Here is a 26,988-nt window from a genome sequence, read left to right on the forward strand (position 1 = left end):
CTTTTTTTCTTTGCGTCATGTGCTGTTTGGGGAGGGTTTTTTGGAAGGGACATCCTGCGTGACACTGCAGTGCCACTCCTAGATGGGCCCGGTGTTTGTGTCGGCCACTAGGGTCGCTTATCTTACTCACACAGCGACCTCGGTGCAAATTTTAGGACTAAAAATAATATTGTGAGGTGTGAGGTATTCAGAATAGACTGAAAATGAGTGTAAATTATGGTTTTTGAGGTTAATAATACTTTGGGATCAAAATGACCCCCAAATTCTATGATTTAAGCTGTTTTTTAGTGTTTTTTGAAAAAAACACCCGAATCCAAAACACACCCGAATCCGACAAAAAAAATTCGGTGAGGTTTTGCCAAAACGCGTTCGAACCCAAAACACGGCCGCGGAACCGAACCCAAAACCAAAACACAAAACCCGAAAAATTTCAGGCGCTCATCTCTAGTTATTATTCGACCATGTTGTAGTCCCGAAACCAGACGGTTCGGTCAGACCCATATTGAATTTAAAATCCCTGAACATATACCTGAAAAGGTTCAAGTTCAAGATGGAATCGCTAAGAGCGGTCATTGCAAGCCTGAAAGGGGGAGATTTTATGGTGAGTCTGGACATAAAGGATGCATACCTTCATGTCCCCATTTATCCACCTCATCAGGCGTACCTCGGAATTGCGGTACGGGATTGTCATTACCAATTTCAGACGTTGCCGTTTGGTCTCTCCACGGCCCCGAGAATATTCACCAAGGTAATGGCGGAAATGATGGTGCTCCTGCGGAAGCAAGGTGTCACTATTATCACGTACTTGGACGATCTCCTCATAAAAGCGAGATCAAGAGAGCAGTTGCTGAACAGCGTATCACTTTCTCTGGAAGTGTAATGGAAACACGGCTGGAGTCTATATATTCCAAAGTCGCAGTTGGTTCCTACAGCTCATCTGCCTCTCCTAGGCATGATCCTAGACACAGACCAGAAAAGGGTTTATCTCCCGATAGAGGGAGCTCAGGAGCTCGTGACACTGGTCAGGAATCTATTAAAACCAAAACAGGTGTCAGTGCATCACTGCACTCGAGTCCTGGGAAGGATGGTGGCATCATACGAGGCCATTCCCTTCGGCAGGTTACATGCGAGGACCTTCCAATGGGACTTACTGGACAAGTGGTCCGGATCACATCTTCAGATGCATCGGTTAATCACCCTATCCCCCAGGGCCAGGGTGTCTCTCCTGTGGTGGCTGCAGAGTGCTCACCTTCTCGAAGGTCACAGATTCGGCATTCAGGACTGGGTCCTGGTGACCACGGATGCAAGCCTCCGAGGGTGGGGGGCAGTCACACAGGGAAGAAATTTCCAAGGGCTGTGGTCAAGTCAGGAGACTTGCCTTCACATCAACATCCTGGAACTAAGGGCCATATACAATGCCCTACGTCAAGCGGAGTCCCTGCTTCGCGACCAACTGGTTCTGATTCAGTCAGACAACATCACCGCAGTGGCTCATGTAAACCGCCAAGGCGGCACAAGGAGCAGGGTGGCGATGGTAGAAGCCACCAGAATTCTTCGCTGGGCGGAGAATCACGTAAGCGCACTATCAACAGTGTTCATTCCGGGAGTGGACAACTGGGAAGCAGACTTCCTCAGCAGGCACAACCTCCACCCGGGAGAGTGGGGACTTCATCAAGAAGTCTTCACGCAGATTGCAAGTCGGTGGGAACTGCCACAGGTGGACATGATGGCATCCCGCCTCAACAAAAAGCTGCAGAGATATTGCGCCAGGTCAAGAGACCCTCAGGCGATAACTGTGGACGCACTGGTGACACCGTGGGTGTTCCCGTCGGTCTATGTATTTCCTCCTCTTCCTCTCATACCCAAGGTGCTGAGAATCATAAGGAAACGAGGAGTGAGAACAATACTCATTGTTCCGGATTGGCCAAGAAGGACTTGGTATCCAGATCTGCAATAAATGCTCACAGAGGACCCGTGGCCTCTGCCTCTAGGACAGGACTTGTGCAACAGGGGCCCTGTCTGTTCCAAGACTTACCGCGGCTGCGTTTGACGGCATGGCGGTTGAACGCCGGATCCTAGCAGAAAAAGGCATTCCGGATGAGGTCATTCCTACGCTGATAGAGGCTAGGAAGGATGTGACGGCTCAACATTATCACCGTATATGGCTTGGTGTGAGGCCAGGAATGCCCCTACGGAGGAATTCCAGCTGGGCCTCTTCCTTCACTTCCTACAGTCGGGAGTGACTTTGGGCCTTAAATTGGGTTCCATTAAGGTTCAGATTTCGGCCTTATCCATTTTCTTTCAAAAAGAACCGGCTTCTCTGCCTGAAGTTCAGACGTTTGTAAAGGGAGTGCTGCATATTCAGCCCCCTTTTGTGCCTCCAGTGGCACCTTGGGATCTTAACGTGGTGTTGAGTTTCCTGAAATCACACTGGTTTGAACCACTCAAAATGATGGAAGTAAAATATCTCACGTGGAAGGTGGTCATGCTATTAGCCTTGGCTTCGGCTAGGCGTGTGTCAGAATTGGCGGCTTTGTCACATAAAAGCCCTTATCTGGTTTTCCATGCGGATAGAGCAGAATTGCGGACCGCCCACAATTTCTGCCGAAAGTGGTTTCATCCTTTCATATAAACCAACCTATTGTGGTGCCTGTGGCTACTACTGACTTGGAGGATTCCGAGTCACTGGATGTAGTCGGGGCTTTGAAGGTTTATGTAGCCACAAGGTGTCACGCACATAGAGGGAGGGTCCACACACATGGGGAATGGGGGGGCAGGAGGGCACAGGGCTCTCCAGCAGTCACTCACCACCGCCATGTCCAGTCAACCTTAACTTGAGCTGCGGGCTGTCACTGTCAACAAGGGAGTCCTGTAGCGCGGACCCAGGCAGAGCCCGAAGAGGAGGCCGGCAGCAGGAGGATTCGAGCGCCAGCATCTATGCAGACCCATGGTGACGTGGCTGCTCGGTTGAATAATTGGAGGAATCTTGGCGGCTGCTGGAGGAGGGAAGGGGGAGTGTGTGTCCGCCGTAACTGCTGAGGAGTAGTGTGGTTCAGAGCTCCGGCACCGACCGCCGTGACTGGGAACAGCGGTGGGGGGAACATGAGCACGCTCAGCCATTTAAAAAAAAACAAAAAATTTCCGGGTCTGTGGAGAAGTGCCGGTATGCCATGCCACCGCATACCAGCCCACTTCGACCACTATATATATATATATATATATATACACACCCACTATGTAATTAAAGACTAATGCTGCTCCTCATCTGTATGGGGGAATTCAAGTGTTTTGTGTGCTGGCAGTGACTATATGGTGCCCGATCGAGTAGTTCAAGTGTTGCTCCATTTGGGCGCACACAGTCACCAGCACTGACATTACTGTTCCGATGTTCCGCCGGTAACTAGTTTATTATATATATATAGTATATATATGCGCTATATAAATAACTGGTAATAAATAAAATAAATAAATAAATATATATGTGCGTGTGTATATATATATATATATATATATATATATATATACATACATATATATGTGTCATTCCTTTCCCCCTTCCAGCAACCCATCACCTCTACCTTTTATATATTTAAATATACACCCACACCCCTGCCCTTTACTATATAGATTTAATGATTCCCCCACCCCCTAAGTATTTCCCCCCTCCCACCCTGACCCTTTATATATTAAATGGAGCTCTTACAATTGCACGGGGCGGGGTGTAATGTGCGGGGTGAGTTCGTGGCAGTTTCTCCTCATGGTGCAGCCAGGGCGGGAGTATGATGGGCATTAACAAGGCGAGGAGCGGAAGACAGTTGCTACAGCAACTGTAACAATATCCAGCAGCACGCTGCTTCCTCTTTGTGTATAGAGTATTAGAGCCGCTGTCGATGGGTTACACTGACACTGCCCGTGCTAAAGGGATGACGCGGCCGCCCAACTGTTATCAGCCGGCTGCACGGACAGTGTCAGTGTAACCCATCGGCAGCGGCTCTAATACTCTATTCACATAGCGTAAGCAGTGTGCTGTCGGATATTGTTACAGTTGCTATAGCAACTGTCTTCCGCTCCTCGCCGCGCTAACGCCTGTAATATTCCTCTTAAGGAAGAGGACGGAGAAGCGTTCATCGGCAGCGTGAGCTGCCGCCCTCAAGTGGCCTGCTCCCATAGGCAGCTGCCTAAAGCTGCCTAGTGGTGGCGCCGGCCCTGACCACATTACACTATATAGAGAGCCCCTACTCCCTCATATTACCCCCAGTACACATACCACTCACTTACTGTTGCTTTATTGCTCCTTCCTGTGAAGAGCAGGAGATGACCCCGGGACAGTGAGGTCGGGGGAGGCAGCTCAGGGCAGGCACATATAGGAGCAGGAAGAGGAAAGCTGGGCTGATACACGCAGACCACTCTGAGTTTGGTGGGCGGGGCCAGCCACAGTGAAGCAAAGCCCTGGCTGCTGAGCTGGCTCATTTGCTTCACTGTACTGTACAGCTGCTCCGCTGATTATTCCCTGACACTGCCGCTGCTGAGCAAGCCTCCGCAAACACTGCCTCCTACACAGTGTGCACAGCACGACGGCCACCGCTACCCACCACAACCCCACTGTGGCCGTCCGTTATGCCTGTCCTGCATGTGCACTGAAGTCCGGATGCTTGTGGAGGAAACACTATAATCCAGGGGGGCTGGTGAGGTTTGCGGGGCAGCGGGAGGCTCATTTAAAAATCGGGAGCCTCCCGGGTAGGCAAGCCTGCTTTGAAGAGAGTCCCACAGTGTGGGGTTCCCCAGCTATGATTCCACTAGGCCAGTTGTTATTAGGACTGGCAACCAATCAGATTCTGCTTATTTATCTAGCACCTTGTACAAGATAATAGCTAGAATATGATTGGTTGCTATGGGTTACACATCTCCTCTTCTATAAAGTGTTCGTTCCCTCCTGGGTATAAACAACGCTTCTAAGGCTATTCCCCACACCCCGTGGGCTTTGAGTGTGGAGTGAATAAAGTATTAAAAATGTCCTTTGTTGCAGAATATGCTGGCATTCTTAAAGGAAATACTAGGTATAGAGTTTATATATATATATATATATATATATATATATATCCAATAGTAAAGAAGGCACTCACCAGACTAATATTGAAATGCAAAAGACGTTTATCAAATTTCACATCAGCAACTTATTCATGGTTGGTCGACGTTTCGGTCCCAGCCGGACCTTTTTCCAGACCAGTATGTGCAACCGTCACAATCACATACCTAATGACCATCAGTGTGGAACTACAAATACCCAACCAAAACCCGCCCATCTGTCTGTTAACCAATTACGGTCATTCAAATATAATTAAATGTAATACTAACTGAACCCACATAGATCAAATCACTGCACATATTAGTGCATAATTAATAACAATAGTACCGCATATATCAAATGCGGTACTATTGTTGATCTATGTGGGTTCAGTTAGTATTACATTTAATTATATTTGAATGACCGTAATTGGTTAACAGACAGATGGGCGGGTTTTGGTTGGGTATTTGTAGTTCCACACTGATGGTCATTAGGTATGTGATTGTGACGGTTGCACATACTGGTCTGGAAAAAGGTCCGGCTGGGACCGAAACGTCGACCAACCATGAATAAGTTGCTGATGTGAAATTTGATAAACGTCTTTTGCATTTCAATATTAGTCTGGTGAGTGCCTTCTTTACTATTGGATATATTATGGGACCTTGTGGAAGCAAGTTTTTCTCTGGAATTTGGAAACCCCAGCAGACGACATTGTGTACATAGTGAGTGCCACTTCACTTACTTTGGTATATATATATATATATATATATATATATATATATATATATATCCGCCGGACTACTTGTTTACCCATGTACTACTTACATAATCTTACAAGATTGGTCCTTATCAGTCTATGTAGGCATCTAATGGGACTTGGCAAAAACAATAAAATGCTGCAACATTAGGGACCCGATGTAAATAAGATGACACTCATAAGAATGATGCCCCTGGCGCATCTTTGCCACTGTTAACTCCCTCCTCTGCCCACTACCACCTCCTCTCCCTTCCTCATTGTCTGCTCTTGACTTTGCCACTTATTTTACATCCAAGATTTACTCCATATGTCGGGACATCACATCCCACCAGACCAGCAACCAGCCACCACCCATCCCTTGCCACCCCTCCCGTTCCCTCTCACCAACTCTGACATCTTTCTCCAATGTATCTGGTGAGGAAGTCATGGCCCTCATCCGTCCCCCCCCCCCACTTGACCCTATCCTCTCCCACCTCCTCCACTACCTCTCTCCTTCTGCCTGTTCCCATCTTGCCCACCTTCTCAATCTCTCCCTCTCATCAGACACTGTCTCCTCTGCCTTCAAGCATGCACTCGTCTCCCCTATTCTTAAAAAGCCTACCCTTGATCCAAACACCCTCTCCAACTATCGACCCATCTCTCTCCTCCCTTTTGCCTCCAAACTCCTTGAGCGTATTGTCTATAACCGCCTCACTGCCTTTCTTTCCTCCCACTCACTGCTTGACCCATTCCAGTCTGGTTTCCGTTCTCTCCACTCCACTGAAACTGCCCTCACAAAAATGTGCAATGACCTACATGCAGCCAGATCTAAGGGCCAATACTCTCTGCCTATTCTTCTTGACCTCTCTGCTGCTTTTGACACTGTGGACCACCCTCTCCTTCTGCATATCCTTCACTCTCTTGGTCAGCGTGATACTGCCCTATCCTGGCTGTCCTCCTACCTCTCTGATCATTCCTTCCCTGTCTCCTCTCATGACACTACCCCCCCCCCCCCCCCCACTTCCACTAACTGTTTGTGTCCCCCAAGGTTCTGTTCTTGGTCCTCTCCTTTTCTCTCTCTATACTTCCACTTTAGGTGAACTCATTAGTTCTTTTAACTTCCAATATCACCTCTATGCTGATGACACTCAAATCTGCCTTTCCTCCCCTGATCTCTCCCCGGTTCTCCTCACTCATACCTCCGTCTCTCTGTTATCTCTTCCTGGATGTCCAAGCGCTTTCTTAAACTCAACATGTCCAAGACTGAGCTGATCATCTTCCCACCCTCCCGCACAACCTCACCTCCCACAATCTGATTATCCATTGATGGCACAACTATCTTCTCTAGCCCCCAAGTACGCTGTCTTTGCGTAATCCTTGACTCCTCCCTCTTCTTCAAACCACACATTCAGCACCCTTTCACAAACGTATCATTTTCATCTCAAACATTTCCAGGATCAGACCCTTTCTCACCCAGGATGCCACCAAGACCATTATCCACTCACTGATTATTTCCAGACTAGATTACTGTAATCTCCTCCTAACTGGTCTCCCTGACAATCACCTCTCTCCACTCCAATCTATCCTCAATGCTGCAGCCTTGCTCATCTTCCTCACCAAACGCACTATGTCCACCTCCCCTCTCCTACAAGCCCTGCACTGGCTTCCCTTCCCTTTCAGAATCCAATTCAAACTTTTCAAACTCACTTACAAAGCACTCACCCACTCCTCTCCCATTTACATCTCTGACCCTATCTCCATTTTCTCTAACGTCCTAGTGGATGCTGGGGACTCCGTAAGGACCATGGGGAATAGACGGGCTCCGCAGGAGACAGGGCACTTTAAGAAAGAATTTGGATTCTGGTGTGTTCTGGTTCCTCCCTCTATGTCCCTCCTCCAGAGCTCAGTTTGAATCTGTGCCCGGACGAGCTGGGTGCTACTTAGTGAGCTCTCCTGAGCTTGCTATGAGAAGTATTTTGTTAGGTTTTTTATTTTCAGGGAGATCTGCTGGCAACAGACTCCCTGCATCGTGGGACTGAGGGGAGAGAAGCAGCCCTACTCTCTGAAGATAGGTCCTGCTTCTTAGGCTACTGGACACCATTAGCTCCAGAGGGATCGTACACAGGATCTCACCCTTTGTCGTCCAATCCCGGAGCCGCGCCGCCGTCCCCCTCGCAGAGCCGGAAGACAGAAGCTGGGTGAAAGAAGCAAGAAGACTTTGAAATCGGCGGCAGAAGACTCCAGTCTTCAAACTGAGGTAGCGCACAGCACTGCAGCTGTGCGCCATTGCTCCCACACTACACCCACATACTCCGGTCACTGTAGGGTGCAGGACGCAGGGGTGGGGGGTGGGGGGGGGGCGCCCTGGGCAGCTATTAGGACATCTTGGCAAAAGTGGGCATATATACAGTTGGGCACTGTATATATGCCTGAGCCCCCGCCAAAAATTGTACATGAAAGCGGGACAGAAGCCCGCCGTCGAGGGGGCGGGGCTTCTTCCTCAGCACTCACCAGCGCCATGTTTTTTCTCCACAGCACCGCTGAGAGGAAGCTCCCCAGCCTCTCCCCTGCAGTTACACGGTAGAAGAGGGTAAAAAGAGAGGGGGGGCACATAATTAGGCGCAAAAATCAATATAAACAGCAGCTACTGGGTTAACATTAAGTTACTGTGTTATTCCTGGGTTAATAGCGCTGGGGTGTGTGCTGGCATACTCTCTCTCTGTCTCTCCAAAGGGCCTTATGGGGGAATTGTCTTCAGATGAGCATTCCCTGAGTGTGTGGTGTGTCGGTACGTGTGTGTCGACATGTCTGAGGTGAAAGGCTCCCCTAAGGAGGAGATGGAGCAAATATGTGTGTGAGAGGGTGCCTCCGTCGACAACGCCGACACCTGTTTGGATATGTGTAACTAAGTGCTAAGGTGAATTTATTGCACAAAAGATTAGAGAACAGACAGGGAATCTACCCATGTCTGTCCCTATGTCGCAGAGACCTTCAGAGTCTCTCAATGCTCACTATCCAAAATAATAGACACTGATATCGACACGGAGTCTGACTCCAGTGTCGACTACGATAATGCAAAGTTACAGCCAAAATGGCTGAAAAGTATTCAATATGTGATTATTGTAATAAAAGATGATTTGCATATCACTAATGACTCATCTGTCCCTGACACAAGGGTACACATGTTTAATGGGAAGAAAGCTGAGGTAAATTTCCCTCCTCTCATGAGGAAAAAGAGCGTGAATCTCCAGACAAGAGACTGCAGTTTCCCACAAAGAATTTTCAGGGAGTATCCTTTCCCCACTAGGGCCAGGATACGATGGGAATCTTCCCCTAGGGTGTCACGTTTGCCCAAAAGGTAGCCCTGACGTAACAGCTATTCTCAGGGATCCTGCAGATAGCGTGCGCATTCTGGTACACTACTCAGACCGGCGATTGTGTCGGCATGGGTTTATAGCGCTGTGGCAGCGTGGACAGGTACCTTATCAGCAGAGATGGAGACCCTAGTATGTATATATATATATATATATATATATATATAGAGATATATATATTAAAGATGCTGTCTTAAGAGATATATATATATATATATATAAAACATGCCCAAAGAGACATGAGTCTACTGGGTCCTAGAGACAAAGCTATGTCGATTTCTGCTTGACGTGTCCTGTAGAATATGCAATGGACAGATGATGCCGACTTAAGAGGCATATGGAAGGCTGAGGATTGTGTGGAGAAGGGTTCTCGGACCTGGTCTCCACAGCTATAGCTGGTAATTCTGATATTTTGCCTTGTATTCCTGCACAGCCTAGGAAAGCACGACATTATCAAATGCAGCCTTTCGAACAAAGAAACAAGAAAGTCCGAGGTGCGTCCTTTCTTGCCAGAGGCGGGGGCAGAGGAAAGAAGCTGCACAACACAGCTAGTTCCCAGGAACAGAAGTCCTCCCCGGCTTCTACAAAATCCACTGCATGTCGCTGGGGCTCCACAGGCGGAGCTAAGCCCGGTGGGGGCACGCCTTCGTAAGTTCAGCCACAAGTGAGTTCACTCCCTGTTAGATCCCTGGGCAATAGATATTGTGTCTCAGGGATACAAGCTGGACTTTGAGGAGATGCCCCCTCACCGACGGCCCTGACGGCTTCCCCCCACGAGAGGGAAACAGTGTTAACTGCAATTCACAAATTGTATCTTCAACAGGTCGTGGTCAAGGTTCCCCTCCTTCAACAAGGAGGGGGTTATTATTCGACCATGTTGTAGTCCCGAAACCAGACAGTTCGGTCAGACCCATATTGAATTTAAAATCCCTGAACATATACCTGAAAAGGTTCAAGTTCAAGATGGAATCGCTAAGAGCGGTCATTGCAAGCCTGAAAGGGGGAGATTTTATGGTGAGTCTGGACATAAAGGATGCATACCTTCATGTCCCCATTTATCCACCTCATCAGGCGTACCTCGGAATTGCGGTACGGGATTGTCATTACCAATTTCAGACGTTGCCGTTTGGTCTCTCCACGGCCCCGAGAATATTCACCAAGGTAATGGCGGAAATGATGGTGCTCCTGCGGAAGCAAGGTGTCACTATTAACACGTACTTGGACGATCTCCTCATAAAAGCGAGATCAAGAGAGCAGTTGCTGAACAGCGTATCACTTTCTCTGGAAGTGTAATGGAAACACGGCTGGAGTCTATATATTCCAAAGTCGCAGTTGGTTCCTACAGCTCATCTGCCTCTCCTAGGCATGATCCTAGACACAGACCAGAAAAGGGTTTATCTCCCGATAGAGAGAGCTCAGGAGCTCGTGACACTGGTCAGGAATCTATTAAAACCAAAACAGGTGTCAGTGCATCACTGCACTCGAGTCCTGGGAAGGATGGTGGCATCATACGAGGCCATTCCCTTCGGCAGGTTACATGCGAGGACCTTCCAATGGGACTTACTGGACAAGTGGTCCGGATCACATCTTCAGATGCATCGGTTAATCACCCTATCCCCCAGGGCCAGGGTGTCTCTCCTGTGGTGGCTGCAGAGTGCTCACCTTCTCGAAGGTCACAGATTCGGCATTCAGGACTGGGTCCTGGTGACCACGGATGCAAGCCTCCGAGGGTGGGGGGCAGTCACACAGGGAAGAAATTTCCAAGGGCTGTGGTCAAGTCAGGAGACTTGCCTTCACATCAACATCCTGGAACTAAGGGCCATATACAACGCCCTACGTCAAGCGGAGTCCCTGCTTCGCGACCAACCGGTTCTGATTCAGTCAGACAACATCACCGCAGTGGCTCATGTAAACCGCCAAGGCGGCACAAGGAGCAGGGTGGCGATGGTTGAAGCCACCAGAATTCTTCGCTGGGCGGAGAATCACGTAAGCGCACTATCAACAGTGTTCATTCCGGGAGTGGACAACTGGGAAGCAGACTTCCTCAGCAGGCACAACCTCCACCCGGGAGAGTGGGGACTTCATCAAGAAGTCTTCACGCAGATTGCAAGTCGGTGGGAACTGCCACAGGTGGACATGATGGCATCCCGCCTCAACAAAAAGCTGCAGAGATATTGCGCCAGGTCAAGAGACCCTCAGGCGATAACTGTGGACGCACTGGTGACACCGTGGGTGTTCCCGTCGGTCTATGTATTTCCTCCTCTTCCTCTCATACCCAAGGTGCTGAGAATCATAAGGAAACGAGGAGTGAGAACAATACTCATTGTTCCGGATTGGCCAAGAAGGACTTGGTATCCAGATCTGCAATAAATGCTCACAGAGGACCCGTGGCCTCTGCCTCTAGGACAGGACTTGTGCAACAGGGGCCCTGTCTGTTCCAAGACTTACCGCGGCTGCGTTTGACGGCATGGCGGTTGAACGCCGGATCCTAGCAGAAAAAGGCATTCCGGATGAGGTCATTCCTACGCTGATAGAGGCTAGGAAGGATGTGACGGCTCAACATTATCACCGTATATGGCTTGGTGTGAGGCCAGGAATGCCCCTACGGAGGAATTCCAGCTGGGCCTTTTCCTTCACTTCCTACAGTCGGGAGTGACTTTGGGCCTTAAATTGGGTTCCATTAAGGTTCAGATTTCGGCCTTATCCATTTTCTTTCAAAAAGAACCGGCTTCTCTGCCTGAAGTTCAGACGTTTGTAAAGGGAGTGCTGCATATTCAGCCCCCTTTTGTGCCTCCAGTGGCACCTTGGGATCTTAACGTGGTGTTGAGTTTCCTGAAATCACACTGGTTTGAACCACTCAAAATGATGGAAGTAAAATATCTCACGTGGAAGGTGGTCATGCTATTAGCCTTGGCTTCGGCTAGGCGTGTGTCAGAATTGGCGGCTTTGTCACATAAAAGCCCTTATCTGGTTTTCCATGCGGATAGAGCAGAATTGCGGACCGCCCACAATTTCTGCCGAAAGTGGTTTCATCCTTTCATATAAACCAACCTATTGTGGTGCCTGTGGCTACTACTGACTTGGAGGATTCCGAGTCACTGGATGTAGTCGGGGCTTTGAAGGTTTATGTAGCCACATGGTGTCACGCACATAGAGGGAGGGTCCACACACATGGGGAATGGGGGGGCAGGAGGGCACAGGGCTCTCCAGCAGTCACTCACCACCGCCATGTCCAGTCAACCTTAACTTGAGCTGCGGGCTGTCACTGTCAACAAGGGAGTCCTGTAGCGCGGACCCAGGCAGAGCCCGAAGAGGAGGCCGGCAGCAGGAGGATTCGAGCGCCAGCATCTATGCAGACCCATGGTGACGTGGCTGCCCGGTTGAATAATTGGAGGAATCTTGGCGGCTGCTGGAGGAGGGAAGGGGGAGTGTGTGTCCGCCGTAACTGCTGAGGAGTAGTGTGGTTCAGAGCTCCGGCACCGACCGCCGTGACTGGGAACAGCGGTGGGGGGAACATGAGCACGCTCAGCCATTTAAAAAAAAACAAAAAATTTCCGGGTCTGTGGAGAAGTGCCGGTATGCCATGCCACCGCATACCAGCCCACTTCGACCACTATATATATATATATATATATATATATATATATATATACACACCCACTATGTAATTAAAGACTAATGCTGCTCCTCATCTGTATGGGGGAATTCAAGTGTTTTGTGTGCTGGCAGTGACTATATGGTGCCCGATCGAGTAGTTCAAGTGTTGCTCCATTTGGGCGCACACAGTCAGCAGCACTGACATTACTGTTCCGATGTTCCGCCGGTAACTAGTTTATTTTATATATATATATATATATATATATATATATATGTGCGTGTGTATATATATATATATATATATATACATACATATATATATGTGTCATTCCTTTCCCCCTTCCAGCAACCCATCACCTCTACCTTTTATATATTTAAATATACACCCACACCCCTGCCCTTTACTATATAGATTTAATGATTCCCCCACCCCCTAAGTATTTCCCCCCTCCCACCCTGACCCTTTATATATTAAATGGAGCTCTTACAATTGCACGGGGCGGGGTGTAATGTGCGGGGTGAGTTCGTGGCAGTTTCTCCTCATGGTGCAGCCAGGGCGGGAGTATGATGGGCATTAACAAGGCGAGGAGCGGAAGACAGTTGCTACAGCAACTGTAACAATATCCAGCAGCACGCTGCTTCCTCTTTGTGTATAGAGTATTAGAGCCGCTGTCGATGGGTTACACTGACACTGCCCGTGCTAAAGGGATGACGCGGCCGCCCAACTGTTATCAGCCGGCTGCACGGACAGTGTCAGTGTAACCCATCGGCAGCGGCTCTAATACTCTATTCACATAGCGTAAGCAGTGTGCTGTCGGATATTGTTACAGTTGCTATAGCAACTGTCTTCCGCTCCTCGCCGCGCTAACGCCTGTAATATTCCTCTTAAGGAAGAGGACGGAGAAGCGCCCTCAAGTGGCCTGCTCCCATAGGCAGCTGCCTAAAGCTGCCTAGTGGTGGCGCCGGCCCTGACCACATTACACTATATAGAGAGCCCCTACTCCCTCATATTACCCCCAGTACACATACCACTCACTTACTGTTGCTTTATTGCTCCTTCCTGTGAAGAGCAGGAGATGACCCCGGGACAGTGAGGTCGGGGGAGGCAGCTCAGGGCAGGCACATATAGGAGCAGGAAGAGGAAAGCTGGGCTGATACACGCAGACCACTCTGAGTTTGGTGGGCGGGGCCAGCCACAGTGAAGCAAAGCCCTGGCTGCTGAGCTGGCTCATTTGCTTCACTGTACTGTACAGCTGCTCCGCTGATTATTCCCTGACACTGCCGCTGCTGAGCAAGCCTCCGCAAACACTGCCTCCTACACAGTGTGCACAGCACAACGGCCACCGCTACCCACCACAACCCCACTGTGGCCGTCCGTTATGCCTGTCCTGCATGTGCACTGAAGCCCGGATGCTTGTGGAGGAAACACTATAATCCAGGGGGGCTGGCGAGGTTTGCGGGGCAGCGGGAGGCTCATTTAAAAATCGGGAGCCTCCCGGGTAGGCAAGCCTGCTTTGAAGAGAGTCCCACAGTGTGGGGTTCCCCAGCTATGATTCCATTAGGCCAGATGTTATTAGGACTGGCAACCAATCAGATTCTGCTTATTTATCTAGCACCTTGTACAAGATAATAGCTAGAATATGATTGGTTGCTATGGGTTACACATCTCCTCTTCTATAAAGTGTTCGTTCCCTCCTGGGTATAACCAACGCTTCTAAGGCTATTCCCCACACCCCGTGGGCTTTGAGTGTGGAGTGAGTAAAGTATTAAAAATGTCCTTTGTTGGTGCACTACAGGTCCCAGCCAGCCATGCGATTACCGATTTGAAGGGCTGCCAGAATATGCTGGCATCCTTAAAGGAAATACTAGGTATAGAGTTTATATATATATATATATATATATATATATATATATATATATATATATATCCGCCGGACTACTTGTTTACCCATGTACTACTTACATAATCTTACAAGATTGGTCCTTATCAGTCTATGTAGGCATCCAATGGGACTTGGCAAAAACAATAAAATGCTGCAACATTAGGGACCCGATGTAAATAAGATGACACTCATAAGAATGATGCCCCTGGCGCATCTTTGCCACTGTTAACTCCCTCCTCTGCCCACTACCACCTCCTCTCCCTTCCTCATTGTCTGCTCTTGACTTTGCCACTTATTTTACATCCAAGATTTACTCCATATGTCGGGACATCACATCCCACCAGACCAGCAACCAGCCACCACCCATCCCTTGCCACCCCTCCCGTTCCCTCTCACCAACTCTGACATCTTTCTCCAATGTATCTGCTGAGGAAGTCATGGCCCTCATCCGTTCCTACCCCCCACAACCTCCCCGCTCGACCCTATCCCCCCCCCTCCCACCTCCTCCGCTACCTCTCTCCTTCTGCCTGTTCCCATCTTGCCCACCTTCTCAATCTCTCCCTCTCATCAGACACTGTCTCCTCTGCCTTCAAGCATGCACTCGTCTCCCCTATTCCTAAAAAGCCTACCCTTGATCCAAACACCCTCTCCAACTATCGACCCATCTCTCTCTCCTCCCTTTTGCCTCCAAACTCCTTGAGCGTATTGTCTATAACCGCCTCACTGCCCTTCTTTCCCCCCACTCACTGCTTGACCCATTCCAGTCTGGTTTCCGTTCTCTCCACTCCACTGAAACTGCCCTCACAAAAATGTGCAATGACCTACATGCAGCCAGATCTAAGGGCCAATACTCTCTGCCTATTCTTCTTGACCTCTCTGCTGCTTTTGACACTGTGGACCACCCTCTCCTTCTGCATATCCTTCACTCTCTTGGTCAGCGTGATACTGCCCTATCCTGGCTGTCCTCCTACCTCTCTGATCATTCCTTCCCTGTCTCCTCTCATGACACTACCCCCCCCCCCACTTCCACTAACTGTTTGTGTCCCCCAAGGTTCTGTTCTTGGTCCTCTCCTTTTCTCTCTCTATACTTCCGCTTTAGGTGAACTCATTAGTTCTTTTAACTTCCAATATCACCTCTATGCTGATGACACTCAAATCTGCCTTTCCTCCCCTGATCTCTCCCCGGTTCTCCTCACTCATACCTCCGTCTCTCTGTTATCTCTTCCTGGATGTCCAAGCGCTTTCTTAAACTCAACATGTCCAAGACTGAGCTGATCATCTTCCCACCCTCCCGCACAACCTCACCTCCCACAATCTGATTATCCATTGATGGCACAACTATCTTCTCTAGCCCCCAAGTACGCTGTCTTTGCGTAATCCTTGACTCCTCCCTCTTCTTCAAACCACACATTCAGCAGCCTTTCACAAACGTATCATTTTCATCTCAAACATTTCCAGGATCAGACCCTTTCTCACCCAGGATGCCACCAAGACCATTATCCACTCACTGATTACTTCCAGACTAGATTACTGTAATCTCCTCCTAACTGGCCTCCCTGACAATCACCTCTATCCACTCCAATCTATCCTCAATGCTGCAGCCTTGCTCATCTTCCTCACCAAACGCACTATGTCCACCTCCCCTCTCCTACAAGCCCTGCACTGGCTTCCCTTCCCTTTCAGAATCCAATTCAAACTTTTTAAACTCACTTACAAAGCACTCACCCACTCCTCTCCCATTTACATCTCTGACCCTATCTCCCTTTTCTCTAACGTCCTAGTGGATGCTGGGGACTCCGTAAGGACCATGGGGAATAGACGGGCTCCGCAGGAGACAGGGCACTTCAAGAAAGAATTTGGATTCTGGTGTGTTCTGGCTCCTCCCTCTATGTCCCTCCTCCAGATCTCAGTTTGAATCTGTGCCCGGACGAGCTGGGTGCTACTTAGTGAGCTCTTCTGAGCTTGCTATAAGAAAGTATTTTGTTAGGTTTTTTATTTTCAGGGAGATCTGCTGGCAACAGACTCCCTGCATCGTGGGACTGAGGGGAGAGAAGCAGCCCTACTCTCTGAAGATAGGTCCTGCTTCTTAGGCTACTGGACACCATTAGCTCCAGAGGGATCGTACACAGGATCTCACCCTTTGTCGTCCGATCCCGGAGCCGCGCCGCCGTCCCCCTCGCAGAGCCGGAAGACAGAAGCCGGGTGAAAGAAGCAAGAAGACTTCGAAATCGGCGGCAGAAGACTCCAGTCTTCAAACTGAGGTAGCGCACAGCACTGCAGCTGTGCGCCATTGCTCCCACACTACACCCACATACTCCGGTCACTGTAGGGTGCAGGACGCATGGGTGGGGGGCGCCCTGGGCAGCAATTAGGACCTCTTGGCAAAAGTGGGCATATATACAGTTGGGCACTGTATATATGCCTGAGCCCTCGCCAAAAATTGTACATGAAAGCGGGACAGAAGCCTGCCGTCGAGGGGGCGGGGCTTCTTCCTCAGCACTCACCAGCGCCATGTTTTTTCTCCACAGCACCGCTGAGAGGAAGCTCCCCAGCCTCTCCCCTGCAGTTACACGGTAGAAGAGGGTAAAAAGAGAGGGGGGGCACATAATTAGGCGCAAAAATCAATATAAACAGCAGCTACTGGGTTAACATTAAGTTACTGTGTTATTCCTGGGTTAATAGCGCTGGGGTGTGTGCTGGCATACTCTCTCTCTGTCTCTCCAAAGGGCCTTATGGGGGAATTGTCTTCAGATGAGCATTCCCTGAGTGTGTGGTGTGTCGGTACGTGTGTGTCGACATGTCTGAGGTGAAAGGCTCCCCTAAGGAGGAGATGGAGCAAATATGTGTGTGAGAGGGTGTCTCCGTCGACAACGCCGACACCTGTTTGGATATGTGTAACTAAGTGCTAAGGTGAATTTATTGCACAAAAGATTAGAGAACAGACAGGGAATCTACCCATGTCTGTCCCTATGTCGCAGAGACCTTCAGAGTCTCTCAATGCTCACTATCCAAAATAATAGACACTGATATCGACACGGAGTCTGACTCCAGTGTCGACTACGATAATGCAAAGTTACAGCCAAAATGGCTGAAAAGTATTCAATATATGATTATTGTAATAAAAGATGATTTGCATATCACTAATGACTCATCTGTCCCTGACACAAGGGTACACATGTTTAAGGGGAAGAAAGCTGAGGTAAATTTCCCTCCTCTCATGAGGAAAGAGAGCGGGAATCTCCAGACAAGAGACTGCAGTTTCCCTCAAAGAATTTTCAGGGAGTATCCTTTCCCCACTAGGGCCAGGATACGATGGGAATCTTCCCCTAGGGTGTCACGTTTGCCCAAAAGGTAGCCCTGACGTAACAGCTATTCTCAGGGATCCTGCAGATAGCGTGCGCATTCTGGTACACTACTCAGACCGGCGATTGTGTCGGCATGGGTTTATAGCGCTGTGGCAGCGTGGACAGGTACCTTATCAGCAGAGATGGAGACCCTAGTATGTATATATATATATATATATATATATATATGTATATATATAGAGATATATATATTAAAGATGCTGTCTTAAGAGATATATATATATATATATATATATATAAAACATGCCCAAAGAGACATGCGTCTACTGGGTCCTAGAGACAAAGCTATGTCGATTTCTGCTTGACGTGTCCTGTAGAATATGCAATGGACAGATGATGCCGACTTAAGAGGCATATGGAAGGCTGAGGATTGTGTGGAGAAGGGTTCTCAGACCTGGTCTCCACAGCTATAGCTGGTAATTCTGATATTTTGCCTTATATTCCTGCACAGCCTAGGAAAGCACGACATTATCAAATGCAGCCTTTCGAACAAAGAAACAAGAAAGTCCGAGGTGCGTCCTTTCTTGCCAGAGGCGGGGGCAGAGGAAAGAAGCTGCACAACACAGCTGGTTCCCAGGAACAGAAGTCCTCCCCGGCTTCTACAAAATCCACCGCATGTCGCTGGGGCTCCACAGGCGGAGCTAGGCCCGGTGGGGGCACGCCTTCGTAAGTTCAGCCACAAGTGAGTTCACTCCCTGTTAGATCCCTGGGCAATAGATATTGTGTCTCAGGGATACAAGCTGGACTTTGAGGAGATGCCCCCTCACCGACGGCCCTGACGGCTTCCCCCCACGAGAGGGAAACAGTGTTAACTGCAATTCACAAATTGTATCTTCAACAGGTGGTGGTCAAGGTTCCCCTCCTTCAACAAGGAGGGGGTTATTATTCGACCATGTTGTAGTCCCGAAACCAGACGGTTCGGTCAGACCCATATTGAATTTAAAATCCCTGAACATATACCTGAAAAGGTTCAAGTTCAAGATGGAATCGCTAAGAGCAGTCATTGCAAGCCTGAAAGGGGGAGATTTTATGGTGACTCTGGACATAAAGGATGCATACCTTCATGTCCCCATTTATCCACCTCATCAGGCGTACCTCAGAATTGCGGTACGGGATTGTCATTACCAATTTCAGACGTTGCCGTTTGGTCTCTCCACAGCCCCGAGAATATTCACCAAGGTAATGGCGGAAATGATGGTGCTCCTGCGGAAGCAAGGTGTCACTATTATCACGTACTTGGACGATCTCCTCATAAAAGCGAGATCAAGAGAGCAGTTGCTGAACAGTGTATCACTTTCTCTGGAAGTGTAATGGAAACACGGCTGGAGTCTATATATTCCAAAGTCGCAGTTTGTTCCTACAGCTCATCTGCCTCTCCTAGGCATGATCCTAGACACAGACCAGAAAAGGGTTTATCTCCCGATAGAGAGAGCTCAGGAGCTCGTGACACTGGTCAGGAATCTATTAAAACCAAAACAGGTGTCAGTGCATCACTGCACTCGAGTCCTGGGAAGGATGGTGGCATCATACGAGGCCATTCCCTTCGGCAGGTTACATGCGAGGACCTTCCAATGGGACTTACTGGACAAGTGGTCCGGATCACATCTTCAGATGCATCGGTTAATCACCCTATCCCCCAGGGCCAGGGTGTCTCTCCTGTGGTGGCTGCAGAGTGCTCACCTTCTCGAAGGTCGCAGATTCGGCATTTAGGACAGGGTCCTGGTGACCACGGATGCAAGCCTCCGAGGGTGGGGGGCAGTCACACAGGGAAGAAATTTCCAAGGGCTGTGGTCAAGTCAGGAGACTTGCCTTCACATCAACATCCTGGAACTAAGGGCCATATACAACGCCCTACGTCAAGCGGAGTCCCTGCTTCGCGACCAACCGGTTCTGATTCAGTCAGACAACTTCACCGCAGTGGCTCATGTAAACCGCCATGGCGGCACAAGGAGCAGGGTGGCGATGGTAGAAAGCCACCAGAATTCTTCGCTGGGCGGAGAATCACGTAAGCGCACTATCAGCAGTGTTCATTCCGGGAGTGGACAACTGGGAAGCAGACTTCCTCAGCAGGCACGACCTCCACCCGGGATAGTGGGGACTTCATCAAGAAGTCTTCACGCAGATTGCAAGTCGGTGGGAACTGCCACAGGTGGACATGATGGCATCCCGCCTCAACAAAAAGCTGCAGAGATATTGCGCCAGGTCAAGAGACCCTCAGGCGATAACTGTGGACGCACTGGTGACACCATGGGTGTTCCCGTCGGTCTATGTATTTCCTCCTCTTCCTCTCATACCCAAGGTGCTGAGAATCATAAGGAAACGAGGAGTGAGAACAATACTCATTGTTCCGGATTGGCCAAGAAGGACTTGGTATCCAGATCTGCAAGAAATGCTCACAGAGGACCCGTGGCCTCTGCCTCTAGGACAGGACTTGTGCAACAGGGGCCCTGTCTGTTCCAAGACTTACCGCGGCTGCGTTTGACGGCATGGCGGTTGAACGCCGGATCCTAGCAGAAAAAGGCATTCCGGATGAGGTCATTCCTACACTGATAGAGGCTAGGAAGGATGTGACGGCTCAACATTATCACCGTATATGGCTTGGTGTGAGGCCAGGAATGCCCCTACGGAGGAATTCCAGCTGGGCCTTTTCCTTCACTTCCTACAGTCGGGAGTGACTTTGGGCCTTAAATTGGGTTCCATTAAGGTTCAGATTTCGGCCTTATCCATTTTCTTTCAAAAAGAACCGGCTTCTCTGGCTGAAGTTCAGACGTTTGTAAAGGGAGTGCTGCATATTCAGCCCCCTTTTGTGCCTCCAGTGGCACCTTGGGATCTTAACGTGGTGTTGAGTTTCCTGAAATCACACTGGTTTGAACCACTCAAAATGATGGAAGTAAAATATCTCACGTGGAAGGTGGTCATGCTATTAGCCTTGGCTTCGGCTAGGCGTGTGTCAGAATTGGCGGCTTTGTCACATAAAAGCCCTTATCTGGTTTTCCATGCGGATAGAGCAGAATTGCGGACCGCCCACAATTTCTGCCGAAAGTGGTTTCATCCTTTCATATAAACCAACCTATTGTGGTGCCTGTGGCTACTACTGACTTGGAGGAGTCCGAGTCACTGGATGTAGTCGGGGCTTTGAAGGTTTATGTAGCCAGAACGGCTAAGGTCAGGAAAACAGAATCTTTGTTTATCCTGTATGCTTCCAACAAGCTTGGGGCGCCTGCTTCAAAGCAAACTATTGCTCGCTGGATCTGTAACACGATTCAGCAGGCTCATTCTGCGGCTGGGTTGCCGCTGCCTAAATCAGTTAAGGCCCATTCCACAAGGAAGGTGGGCTCTTCTTGACCGAGGGGTCTCGGCATTACAGCTACTTGGTCAGGTTCAAACACCTTTGCAAAGTTCTACATGTTTGATACCCTGGCTGAGGAGGACCTTGTGTTTGCTCATTCGGTGCTGCAGAGTCATCCGCACTCTCCCGCCCGTTTGGGAGCTTTGGTATAATCCCCATGGTCCTTACGGAGTCCCCAGCATCCACTATGACGTTAGAGAAAATAAGATTTTACTTACCGGTAAATCTATTTCTCGTAGTCCGTAGTGGATGCTGGGCGCCCGTCCCAAGTGCGGACTTCTTCTGCAATACTTGTATATAGTTATTGCTTAAATAAGGGTTATGTTATTGTTGCATCAGGGTTGATCTGATGCTCCGTTGTTGTTCATACTGTTAACTGGGTATGTTTATCACAAGTTATACGGTGTGACTGGTATGAGTCTTGCCCTGGATTCCAAAATCCTTTCCTTGTACTGTCAGCTCTTCCGGGCACAGTTTCTCTAACTGAGGTCTGGAGGAGGGACATAGAGGGAGGAGCCAGAGCACACCAGAATCCAAATTCTTTCTTAAAGTGCCCTGTCTCCTGCGGAGCCCGTCTATTCCCCATGGTCCTTACGGAGTCCCCAGCATCCACTACGGACTACGAGAAATAGATTTACCGGTAAGTAAAATCTTATTTACTCTCCCACCCTACATCTCTGACCCTATCTCTCTTTACTCTCCCACCCGTCCTCTTCGCTCTGCTAATGCACACCAACTCTCCTGTCTTCTGATTACTTCCTCCCACTCCTACCTCCAAGATTTTTCACGTGCTGCTCTCTTACTGGAATTCTCTACCTCTCCCCCTCAGACTCTCCACCTCTTTACAGAACTTCAATGGGCTCTCAAGACACACCTCTTTACCAAACCCAGCCAAATCTCATCCTAACCCTCTGTCCCATGCTCGGTCTACCCCATCTGTGTCTCCCCTGTCTGTCTGCCCCTCCCCTTTAGAATGTAAGCTCTCACGCGTAGGGCCGTCTTCCCTCATGTGATTATCCTTTTCTTACTTTAATAATCCTCAACTGCCCAAATCCTGCAGTTCTCGGCCACCTTGATATTGATCTCAGTGGCCCTCATTCCGAGTTGATTGCACGTAGCAACTTTTTGTATTTTAGCATAGCAGGGCTGCGATCGCTTGTGCAGCCCTGCTATGCTAAACAAGTTTCCTGCAAACAAGACCAGGGTAAGAGTTACTTACCCTGTGCGACGGATCCAGCGACGAAGGTCCCGGGATTGACGTCAGACATCCGCCCTCCAAACGCCTGGATCCTGGATCCGCCTGCGTTCACCTCACCACGCCTTGATAACGGTCAGTTGACGGCCCCAGAATGCCACCCGCCTGTCAGTCTTCATGCGATCGCCAGTGCAATCACTTTCTGCGCTCAGGCAATGACGCGCGTGCGCCTTGCGGGCTCTGCGCAGCTGCAGTCCCGACCTGTTCGTACCGCAGCAAAGAACCGCTGCGTTCGAATGGGACGGAATGACCCCCAGTGTCGTCTACTGATGTAGTTATGCTTAGCTACCCAGTACTCCAATATTGGGGGTAATTCTGAGTTGCTCTCAGCAGGAATTTTGTTAGCAGTTGGGCAAAACCATGTGCACTGCAGTGGCAAACGCAGGATTTCTAGAGGGGGGTTTCCAAATGCAGTCCATAATCTCCCACTCTGTAGAACATTGGAGCAAGTGTGGGAGCAGAAGAAGTACCTAGTACAGACCCTGGACATTAATGTTCACATTGATCTTTTTATACACGGGTTACTGTATGAAATGCAGTATTAATATTTAACATTATAGATGGTCTATATAGTATAGGCTGTATTTAAATAATATAAATACGTGGTCAGGAAAAGGAAAAAACAAACCATAATAAATGCACAAACATAATAGAACCAGTACTGCAATTTCTAAGCACACATTCTCCCATATCATAAGGCTCCTGTCTCTTCTACCTGGTAGCTGCTCGCTGGTCCATTGCACTGATTGAGGACTCAGCTCCACTCACAGCAAACTTGGTAGATAAAGCTGCTACACTGGGCATGCGTAGCAGCTCTGCTCTGTACCTTAAACTGCATGATGTGACAGCAGCTCTAGTATTTGTATTATATATCATTGCTATTGTCATAAATTAAGCCACTTGGCAAGAGGAGAGGGGTTTCCGGGCAACCAGAACCCCCCCCCCCCCCTGCGTGTGTCTATGCACTGCAGGGGAGGCAGATATAACATGTGCAGAGAGCGTTAGATTTGGGTGTAGTGTGTTCTATCTGCAATCTAAATTGCAGTGTAAAAATAAAGCAGCCAGTATTTACCCTGCATAGAAACAAAATAACCCACTCAAATCTAACTCTCTCTGCACATGTTATATCTGCCTCAGTGCCTCCCCTGCAGTGCACATGGTTTTGCCTAACTGCTAACAAAATTCCTGCTGCGATCAACTCAGAATTACCCCCATTGTCTTCAGCTGTAAGTCACTGTTTTCCGGTTTTGATCATGTGCATATGGACTCTGTAATTGGGCGCTGCGGAATCATTGTGGCGCCATATAAATAAAGGATAATAATAATAATGCTGATTGCACTGAGCGCTGAAGCACCTACTCTTTGACTTCTCAGAGCAGCCCAATTTATTTCTTACAGTTGTGACTTCTCGTTCACATTGGGCCACCATAGGGAGAAGTTACAATGGGCCTAATTCTGAGTTGATCGCAGCATCAAATTTGTTAGCAGTTGGACAAAACCATGGCCCTCATTCCGAGTTGATCGGTCGCAAGGCGAATTTAGCAGAGTTACACACGCTAAGCCGCCGCCTACTGGGAGTGAATCTTAGCTTCTTAAAATTGCGACCGATGTATTCGCAATATTGCGATTACTAACTACTTAGCAGTTTCAGAGTAGCTCCAGACTTACTCTGCCTGTGCGATCAGTTCAGTGCTTGTCGTTCCTGGTTGACGTCACAAACACACCCAGCGTTCGCCCAGGCACTCCCACCGTTTCCCCGGCCACTCCTGCGTTTTTTCCGGAAACGGTAGCGTTTTCAGCCACACGCCCCTGAAACGCCGTGTTTCCGCCCAGTAACACCCATTTCCTGTCAATCACATTACGATCGCCGGAGCGAAGAAAAAGCCGTGAGTAAAAATACTTTCTTCATAGTAAAGTTACTTGGCGCAGTCGCAGTGCGAACATTGCGCATGCGTACTACGCGGATTTTCACTGCGATGCGATGAAAAATACCGAGCGAACAACTCGGAATGAGGGCCAATGTGCACTGAAGGGGGTGCAGATGTAACATGTGCAGAGAGAGTTAGATCTGGGTGTGGCGTGTTCAAACTGAAATCTAAATTGCAGTGTAGAAATAAAGCAGACAGTATTTACCCTGCACAGAAACAAAATAACCCACCCAAATCTAACTGTCTTTGCAAATGTTATATCTGCCCCCCCTGCAGTGCACATGGTTTTGCCCAATTGCTAACAAACTTGCTGCTGCGATCAACTCAGAATTACCCCCAATGTTCTTTTGTTTTGCCAAGTCCCATTGGATGCACACATGAAACCAAGTGGACCAATCCCATGGAATTTAAAGTAGTAAATGGGTAAATAACAAGGGTCTGGGTTTTTCTTCTTTTCCTGCCAATAATTTATTTTGTTTTTTTAAATATGGTGAGTCCTGTCTTTTAATATTGGCTTTATATGTGCAAGTGCGCCCACTCTGCAAGCTCCTTCTGTCCAGCCCTTTATTTGTTTGCCTAGGCGTAAATGATAATCTGATGAATATATGGGGAGAAAATGTTTCTTACAAATGACCTCTAGTGATAGAATATAGGGCATATCCATTTAAAAAATGTGTATATTTTCGGTTGCACATGATTGTCGGATATCCGTATTGACTTAGTATTCCAGTAGGTGGCATCCATATATTGATTTAAAATATTAACATCAAGATGAAGACTAAAATCCAGGGATGGTCTCACAGTATGAAAGTTTTCATTCTCATATTTTTGCTCTTCCATACATGTGTTTAAGTTGTGGGGTCACTGCTGGGCTGGGAGGTGGAGGGCCCAGTAATATTAGGTGCCACTCAAACAGAAAGGCTTCACAGCCCTATAAGAAATGAATCCTAAAAACACAGATTACAGATAATTTCAAAGGTACAGAGTGCATAATTCAGCATAGTGTAGTCAGTAGTGGATCTTGCCACGGGCAAGCAGGACTTTTGCCCGGGGCGCCGCCGCCATCCGGAGGGCGCCGCACCATGGCAAGATCCGCTGCTGCTGTGGTGCCCCCAGCTGCCGCAGCCCGCTATCCGCTGTGAAGGGAAACTAGACGCTATGCGTCTAGTTTCCCTTCGTGGTGCATGCCAAATCTAGAGTCAGCGATAGCTATCACTATGGGCATACACGGAGAGATCCGTGCTTAATTTCTAAGCAATCTAGTCAGATTGCTTGGAAATTAAGCACGGATCTCTCTGTGTGTACCCCCCTTTTGTCCCTTTGTTAGATGTGCAGTCACACATAGCATGCAGCATCCAGATATAATAAACTGCTAAACAAATATATTCTTAAGGCCAGAACTAACAGGCCGACGTGGGAGAGATGTGTGCTGAGCGAACCGCTCAGCACACATCTCTCCCCCCACTCAGCACAGTGCGATGTGTGCTGAGCGTACGGGGGGAGACGGGGGGGTGGGGGGGGGGCGGTCATTTCACCCAGCGGGTGAAGTGAGCGACCTGCTAGATTGGCCTGCATGGCAGGCCAATCTAGCACCAGCGGTAGCGATGCGCGGGGCTGCGCATAGCTATCGCTGTGAGGGAACACGGAGCGATCATGCTTAAAATCTAAGCAATCTAGTCAGATTGCTTAGATTTTAAGCAGCGATCGCTCCGTGAGTACCCCCCTTAAGTTAAATAATAGGATTTTAATACCTACCGGTAAATCCTTTTCTCCTAGTCCGTAGAGGATGCTGGGGACTCCAAAAGGACCATGGGGTATAGACGGGATCCGCAGGAAACATGGGCACTTTAAGACTTTAAATGGGTGTGAACTGGCTCCTCCCTCTATGCCCCTCCTCCAGACCTCAGTTAGGAACTGTGCCCAGGGAGACAGACATTTCGAGGAAAAGGATTTTTGTTAACCAAGGGTGAGATACATACCAGCTCACACCACAACACACCGTACAACATGGCTATTAAGCAATACCAGTTAACAGTATGACCGAAAAACAGCAACAGGCTGAACATGATCAATACACAACCTCTGTGTAACAGATGCAACAACTACCAATACTACTGCAAAAACAGCCCGCACAGGGACGGGTGCCCAGCATCCTCTACGGACTAGGAGAAAAGGATTTACCGGTAGGTATTAAAATCCTATTTTCTCTTACGTCCTAGAGGATGCTGGGGACTCCAAAAGGACCATGGGGTTTATAACAAAGCTCCAGACCGGGCGGGAGAGTGCGGACGACTCTGCAGCACCGATTGAGCAAACATGAAACATGAGGTCCTCATCAGCCAGGGTATCAAACTTGTAGAACTTAGCAAAAGTGTTCGAACCCGACCACGTAGCTGCTCGACAAAGTTGAAGTGCCGAGACTCCTCGGGCAGCCGC

The sequence above is a fragment of the Pseudophryne corroboree genome, chromosome 10 (genome assembly GCF_028390025.1).
Source record: "Pseudophryne corroboree isolate aPseCor3 chromosome 10, aPseCor3.hap2, whole genome shotgun sequence".
Taxonomy (NCBI): domain Eukaryota; kingdom Metazoa; phylum Chordata; class Amphibia; order Anura; family Myobatrachidae; genus Pseudophryne; species Pseudophryne corroboree.